Source organism: Podarcis erhardii (assembly GCF_964252035.2).
Source record: "Podarcis erhardii genome assembly, chromosome: 4".
Lineage (NCBI taxonomy): Eukaryota > Metazoa > Chordata > Lepidosauria > Squamata > Lacertidae > Podarcis > Podarcis erhardii.
The window spans coordinates 98,961,937-98,968,526 of record NC_138508.1 but is presented as its reverse complement, the minus strand read 5'-3'; the positions used below and the strand labels follow the sequence as shown (position 1 = coordinate 98,968,526).

At 44.1% G+C, this 6,590-nt stretch overlaps 1 long non-coding RNA gene across 1 annotated transcript; it reads right to left on the bottom strand.

Moving 5' to 3' along the window:
• Window positions 1–1,197: 1,197 nt before the first annotated feature.
• Window positions 1,198–2,304, bottom strand: LOC309339962. The gene is made up of 2 exons (XR_014155703.1): window positions 2,214–2,304; window positions 1,198–1,601 (listed from the first exon to the last, which is right to left on the bottom strand). It is a non-coding gene; the product is annotated as an uncharacterized lncRNA (long non-coding RNA).
• Window positions 2,305–6,590: the final 4,286 nt, after the last annotated feature.

Here is a 6,590-nt window from a genome sequence, read left to right as displayed (position 1 = left end):
GCTAGCCAGGCCTGTTGGCCTTCCTGCATGCACACATGAACTAAGAGTGAAACATAAAACTAGGCAATTAATTGATACCCCCTCCCCAACACCATGTCAAAGCTGATTGTAGATGAAGCTGGTTGAATTATTCAGCATCTTGAGGTAAAAAATATCACTGCCTCAACAATAAAAAAAATACAGTGATAATAAATGAGGAATGTGTTGCCCTGTCAGGGCACCCCAAATCAGCTGCCTGATAGGACCAGGTCTGCTGAAAATGCCTTGAAGGTGTCCGTTGTGATTTCACATTGCAAGTTGGCAGCCTCGTGTACAACGCATAACAGGGATCTAAATGGAATGTAACCAGAGAAAGGATAACTTAAGGCAGGCATAGCCAATGTGGTGCTCTACAGATTTTTTTGGGGACCCTAACCCAACCTCCTAGCAGCCCCAGCCAGCATGGTCAAAGAGGTGGATGGTTGGAATTAGACTCCAACAACATCTGGGGGTGCCATGTTGGCTAGACTGCTGACGCCATGGTCTTTGATGGCCACACAGCACAAAAGTGTGACAAAATGTAGCCATTGATTTGCTCTGCCATTTGAAATATGGTGACTAAAGACATAGCTGTGGAAGAAAGCTTCCAGATTTAGCTGTGAAGTTAGGGTAGGGTTTGACAGAAATATTCTAATATCCACTATTAGAGGGAGCCATCTGTGGGTAGCAAGAGTTCACTGGATAAGTCACCAGGCTGGCGGTGGGCACTGGAAACAATAATGGGATGCAAATGGTGAAGGTCAGGAGTTGGAACAGATGGACCGTAAACAAGAACAAACCTCACTTAATGGGAATGACTGTTCAAATGCGCTCTTTTTACCACTGTAGAAAATCTCTATAGGGCAAATGCTTTCACTCCTACATTGTTCCAACGTGGAGCACATATACTCCTAAAATATATTTTTTTCAGCATTTAGAATTAATTTCAGTTATACGTTTATCAGTTCCTTGTTATGGTCCAGAACTTGTATTAAATTCTGTGATCCATAAAACTTTTTTTTTCCATTTTGAATGACACATAGTTTAGTTTTTCATTTAGAGGCTATTAAAGTGTTCACAAAAGTTATGTTGGGGTGGGGAGGGGAGAAATGATTGAAAGCGCTAAAACACTGTACAGAATATAAAATCCTTTCATGGGCTTTTTATGACACATGAAACACAAGTCTTAAAGGTTTAATGTTACTGACTTTTACACAGGGCTTTTTAATTCTTGATTCCAGTTATGGTTCTGCAAATGAACTGTGACATTAAAAAAGAACCAGGCTGGAACTGCCAGCTCCGTTTCTTGATGGGCCTGAACTAGTTATAAAGGATTCACACAACCTGTCCCTGCCTGTCCACCTACAAGCAGCACCAAAGCTTTGGCCTCTGCTCATTCAGTCAAGCTGAGAGGAATCATTCATTATCTCATCATGGCTGCTGCCAGCATACATGCCAAGCAGCTTCATTGAGTGAAGTCCAAAGGCTGCAAGTGTGTAGCTTTCCATGTAGTTCAGAATCAAAACATCCATGTTCCTTGTAACTCTAGTATTGTTGATGAACAAAGGATGGACTCTTTCATCCTGTGCGACAGAGGGAGAAGGGGGTTGGATTAGATGATCCTCAAGCTGCCTTCCAACTTTATGATTCTATTATCTCTCATAAGGAACTAGTGTAGCCTCTTCACTCCCACCAAGTACCAATAATGCTGGTGTTGGTGTTGACCTTTAAAGCCCTAAAAGGCCTCGGACCAGTATACCTGAAGGAGCGTCTTCACCCCCATTGTTCTGCTCAGACGCTGAGGTCCAGCGCTGAGGGCCTTCTCATGGTTCCCTCCCTGCGAGAGGCATAGCTACAGGGAACCAGGCAGAGGGCCTTCTTGGTAGTGGCGCCCGCCCTGTGGAATGCCCTCCCATCAGATGTCAAGGAAATAAACAATTACCTGACATTCAGAAGACATCTTAAGGCAGCCCCTGTTCAGGGAAGTTTTTAATGTATGACATATTAGTGTATTTTTGGTCTTTGTGGAAGCCGCCCAGAGTGGCTGGGGAAACCCAGCCAGATGGGTGGGGTACAAATAAAATAATAATAATAATAATAATAATAATAATAATAATAATAATAATAATAATAGAAACATCTACATCAGGATCTGCTGCCCCTGTGGATCCTGCCACCTGAGGCGGTCATTTCACCTTGCCTCATGGGTAGACTAGCCCTGGCTGTTCAACTTCCTTCAACCCCAGTCACCATGGCCAAGGTTCAGGGGTGATGGGATTTGTAGTCAGGGGTTACATATCCAGAGGAGCAGGCTTTAATGGGACAGAAGAGAGTCTCCATTTACAGGAGGTGGACTTGTCAGGAGACAGAGCTCATTGTGACAACAGGACACTGAGCGCATCAGATGCGCCCAGGCTGGGGGTGGAGGCTGTTACACCAGGCCTCTCTCTGCACCCAGCTCTGCTTACAATGTCAATAAGGATGCAGTTATAGGAAGAAGCCACATTTAGGGAGGAATGTATTCTTCATGACTTTGAAAGGTTGGTTCTTCTTCAACTATATCTCCTTGAAGCATTCCTATCAGCCTTTCCATATTTCACTACACTGCCCTGATATCCAATACGTTCAAGGGCAGCAGTAGAGGAATGCTTCAAATGAATAAAAATAATTTAGTAGAATGAAAGCTCTAGGGGAAGGGACTGATGCCATTTAGAGAAACTGCTGTAAGCCTCTCTGAGAGAGATATATAGAAGAAGAAGAAGAAGAAGAAGAAGAAGAAGAAGAAGAAGAAGAAGAAGCAGCAACAACACATTCCCAACACTTTAATTGCAATTCTCTCCCCCCTCCTCTCACCCCAACTTCCACGCGTTTCCATTGCAGTGGAGACTGCAATGGAGACTGTGGAATGATGCTACATGAGTTTCATGAAGACAGTGAATATATTGTTTTTCAGGGTTCAGTAGCATAAATAACTGCTTGCTTGAGTGGTCTGCTTGTTGGAGCAGTGAAGTCTCAGAGGAGATGCTCGCAGAAGGTTGTAGTGTCTACTGACCAGTTTGACTGATTTCAACGGCAAATCTAGACACGCTGTCCCTTTAAAGCACATTCAAAGCACATTCTTCCCTCAAAGAATTTTGGGCACTGTAGTCCCCCCTTCACAGAATTAGAATTCCCAGCAACACTTAACAAATCACAGTGCCCAAAATTCTCTGAGGGGAGAAATGTCCTTCAAATGGGCTTTAGATGTACACAGCCTTAAGTACACGCTTAACACTTTCATGTTGGAGTGAGTGGGCCATAAAAGTAGTCAGTGTTGGTGGACTCTACCCATTGACAAGGGATGGGGAAACTCTGGCTCTCCAGATGTTGAGCTGCGACTCCCATCACTCTATGAACTGCTCTGAGATCTTATGATCTAATAAATTATTATTATTATTATTATTATTATTATTATTATTATTATTAAACAATTCCTTACCACTGGCCATGTTGGCTGGGGCTGATGGGAGTTGGATTCCAACATATGGAGAACTGCATATTCTCTATCACTAACCCAAACTCAACCACCACCACCTTACCTCTGGGTCCACAGATGCTTCTCAGTGGCAGGTGCTAGTGCTGTTTTTAATTGGGAACCAAGCCCAGTGCCCATGCACGGTGGCCACCTGCCACCATGATATGATCTATGGGCCAGGGCGTTGTGTTTTTGATAGCTTGTCCACTGCTGAAGTATGCCTGGAGGCCCATCTGGAGTGCAAAGGAAGGACTGGTGCTGTCACTAGAGACAAAGTGTTGACAGTGGCAAAGGACTCTGCACCTGGGACTCTTTCCAGGGGAAGTCTGCAGCAGCTGCAAAGGTATATATATTAAAAAACCAAAGTCATTTTTCCTACCTGCATAACAGTGATGGTTTTTCTCTAGTTCATAGTTGACAAATCCTTGATCACAAAGTTCCCTCCAATACTTTTGGCTTTCCTCATATTTATGAAGAGACGTTATGTAGAAACCACGGCCCTTTTGTATCCCTGCCTTTCCTTACTTTTATGTCACACTGAAAATCCGCTAACTCAGATTAGCAGGTGTTCAGTATTGCACCTGCTAACGTGACAATGATGATAACTAGATTTGTATTTATTTATTTTTTGAGTCTGAAAGAGCTTGACCCATATTATATCTCCTAGACGGATCTGAAAGATGCTCATCTTCGCATCACCACAGAGAGAACACAAACAAAGAAGGTCCCTGGTGGAGAAGTGCTTACCAGGTAGAGAACTGTTGTGGCAAGGGATTGGGAAGAAAATTGATTTAAAGCTGAATCTATCAATTTTGCACTTTACAAAGCAGCCATCCTTCGACATTCTTTGGGACGAGGGTGGCGCGGGATGTGGGTGGCGCTGTGGGTAAAACCTCAGTGCCTAGGACTTGCTGATCGTAAGGTCGGCGGTTCAAATCCCCGCGGCGGGGTGAGTTCCCGTCTTTCGGTCCCAGCTCCTGCCAACCTAGCAGTTCGAAAGCATGTCAGAGTGCAAGTAGATAAATAGGGACCGCTTTAAAAGCGGGAAGGTAAACGGCGTTTCCGTGTGCAGCGCTGGCTCGCCAGAGCAGCTTCGTCACACTGGCCACGTGACCCGGAAGTGACTTCGGACAGCGCTGGCTCCCAGCCTCTTGAGCGAGATGAGCGCGCAACCCTAGAGTCGGTCACGACTGGCCTTCGGGCAGGGGTACCTTTACCTTTACCTTTACATCCTTCGACATTCACACCTTTATAATATTTGCCATGTAGCTCTACAAATAAAGAATGTTTACAAAAATGCATATATTGAGGAAAGTATGCATAGCAATGAGAATAACACACAAAAATGCACAATACAAGGAGAACTTCTTGCAGAAATGTGTACATTGGTCAAAACTGCATACCAAAATGTGTTTATTAGGAGAAAGTCATGCTCATTGAGGAATTTTCATGAGGATTTTGTAAAATAATATTCATAAATTGTTCCAGAAATGTGGAGAACCAGATTTAAAATTGGAAAAGTCGAAAGAACCAAAATTGACTGATCCTTCCATCCCTAGTTGTGGCTAAGTGCATGAACTACGGTAAGTGCTTGAATTTTGGGAGAAAAAGGAGGGAAGTCTTATGAAGTCTACAAACCTAATTCATCAAACATCTCAACTTAAGCCACCTTCTACATATAGTAGCCATTGGGATCAGTGGTTTTTTTTTTCCTGGGGGTACTCAAGGGCACCTTTTTTTCTAGAAGAAAAGCACTGGATGAGGCCATCCAAAAAGGTAGCTCATGTTGAACCACCTCTACCTTCCTCTTCCCCATAATTCAAGCTTTGCTTGTCAACAGTGGCATGAAGTCACCAGCTGTATCAATAGGAGAACTGAGATGGGAGAGCAAGCAGAAGGAGAAAGTCAGTAACAGAGAGAAGAGACAGTTTGAGGGAACACGCCCTCAACCAAGAGGTGACACAGCCCCGGGGAATAAGGAGTTAGAGCAAGAGGAGAGCAGCGCAGGAGAAAGCATGTTTATTTTTGTAGAAATAAAATAATTCAGATTTACATCCTGATGCTGAATGCATGACTACTGCGAGGAAGTGCATGGATGAGGAGTAGGAATATAAGGCAAAATCCCACTTCCTCCTTCGTTATCCTTTGAACATGTAAGATTTACATTGTAAGGGTCATCATATTGTTACCGGTCACCCCAATCCCTGCCAAACTGTGCATCGGATTCCAGGAGTTTTGCCCTCACCCAGGGTCTCTGCTTCTTTGAAGGATTGAAAATGGGAGGGAGGCTGCCATAACTTTAAGAAATATGGTTTGGATGGAGGGAGTCCAGATCTTACAGCATCATCCTCTCAAGAGGGGCTTGTTCCCCACAGCGGTGCAGCATTGGGTCTAAGGCATCTCTCCCAGACTACCTTCAGCCAGCCTGCCCAAGATGGATCTCTCTCTTTGTTCTTCCCCTTCTTCTTCCCAGCACACCTTGCCGTAGACACTCTTGTCTTGTCACCTCTCTCACACACACCCTATCACCTTGGCAACCTCTGCCTGCCCAAACCCAAGATTCCTCTTAGATGGGCCCTCAACACCTTTTGTCATGGTAGCACCTCTATCCCAGGTGAGGCCTTGGCTTGGAAAAGAAGTTCAACTGGCCTGCAATCATCCCTTCAATACTCCAACTAATCAAAACCCTACCATTTATTAATTTCTTGGGGGTTTTTTTGGGGGGGGTCTCCTCCCCAAACTTATAACAATATGAACACCCTCAATAGTGAGAGGATAAAACACAAAGTATAACACACCAAGGGCAATAATGGCTGTATCATGTAACCTTCGGCTCTAAGCAGGGGGAAATAATAACCTTTCTCCCACCTAAATTTTTAAGTTATCTCCACCCTAGTTTCTCTTCTGCGCCTGAGTGATATGTAGAACAAGTGATGTTATGATATATGGAAGAGGCTGATTGAAGAGAGAATCTTGCACTGCCATTAAACTTGCAGAATCGAACCGAGGTATTGCCAGGGACCCTATATTTAATTTTAGTGCCTTGACAAACGACCCT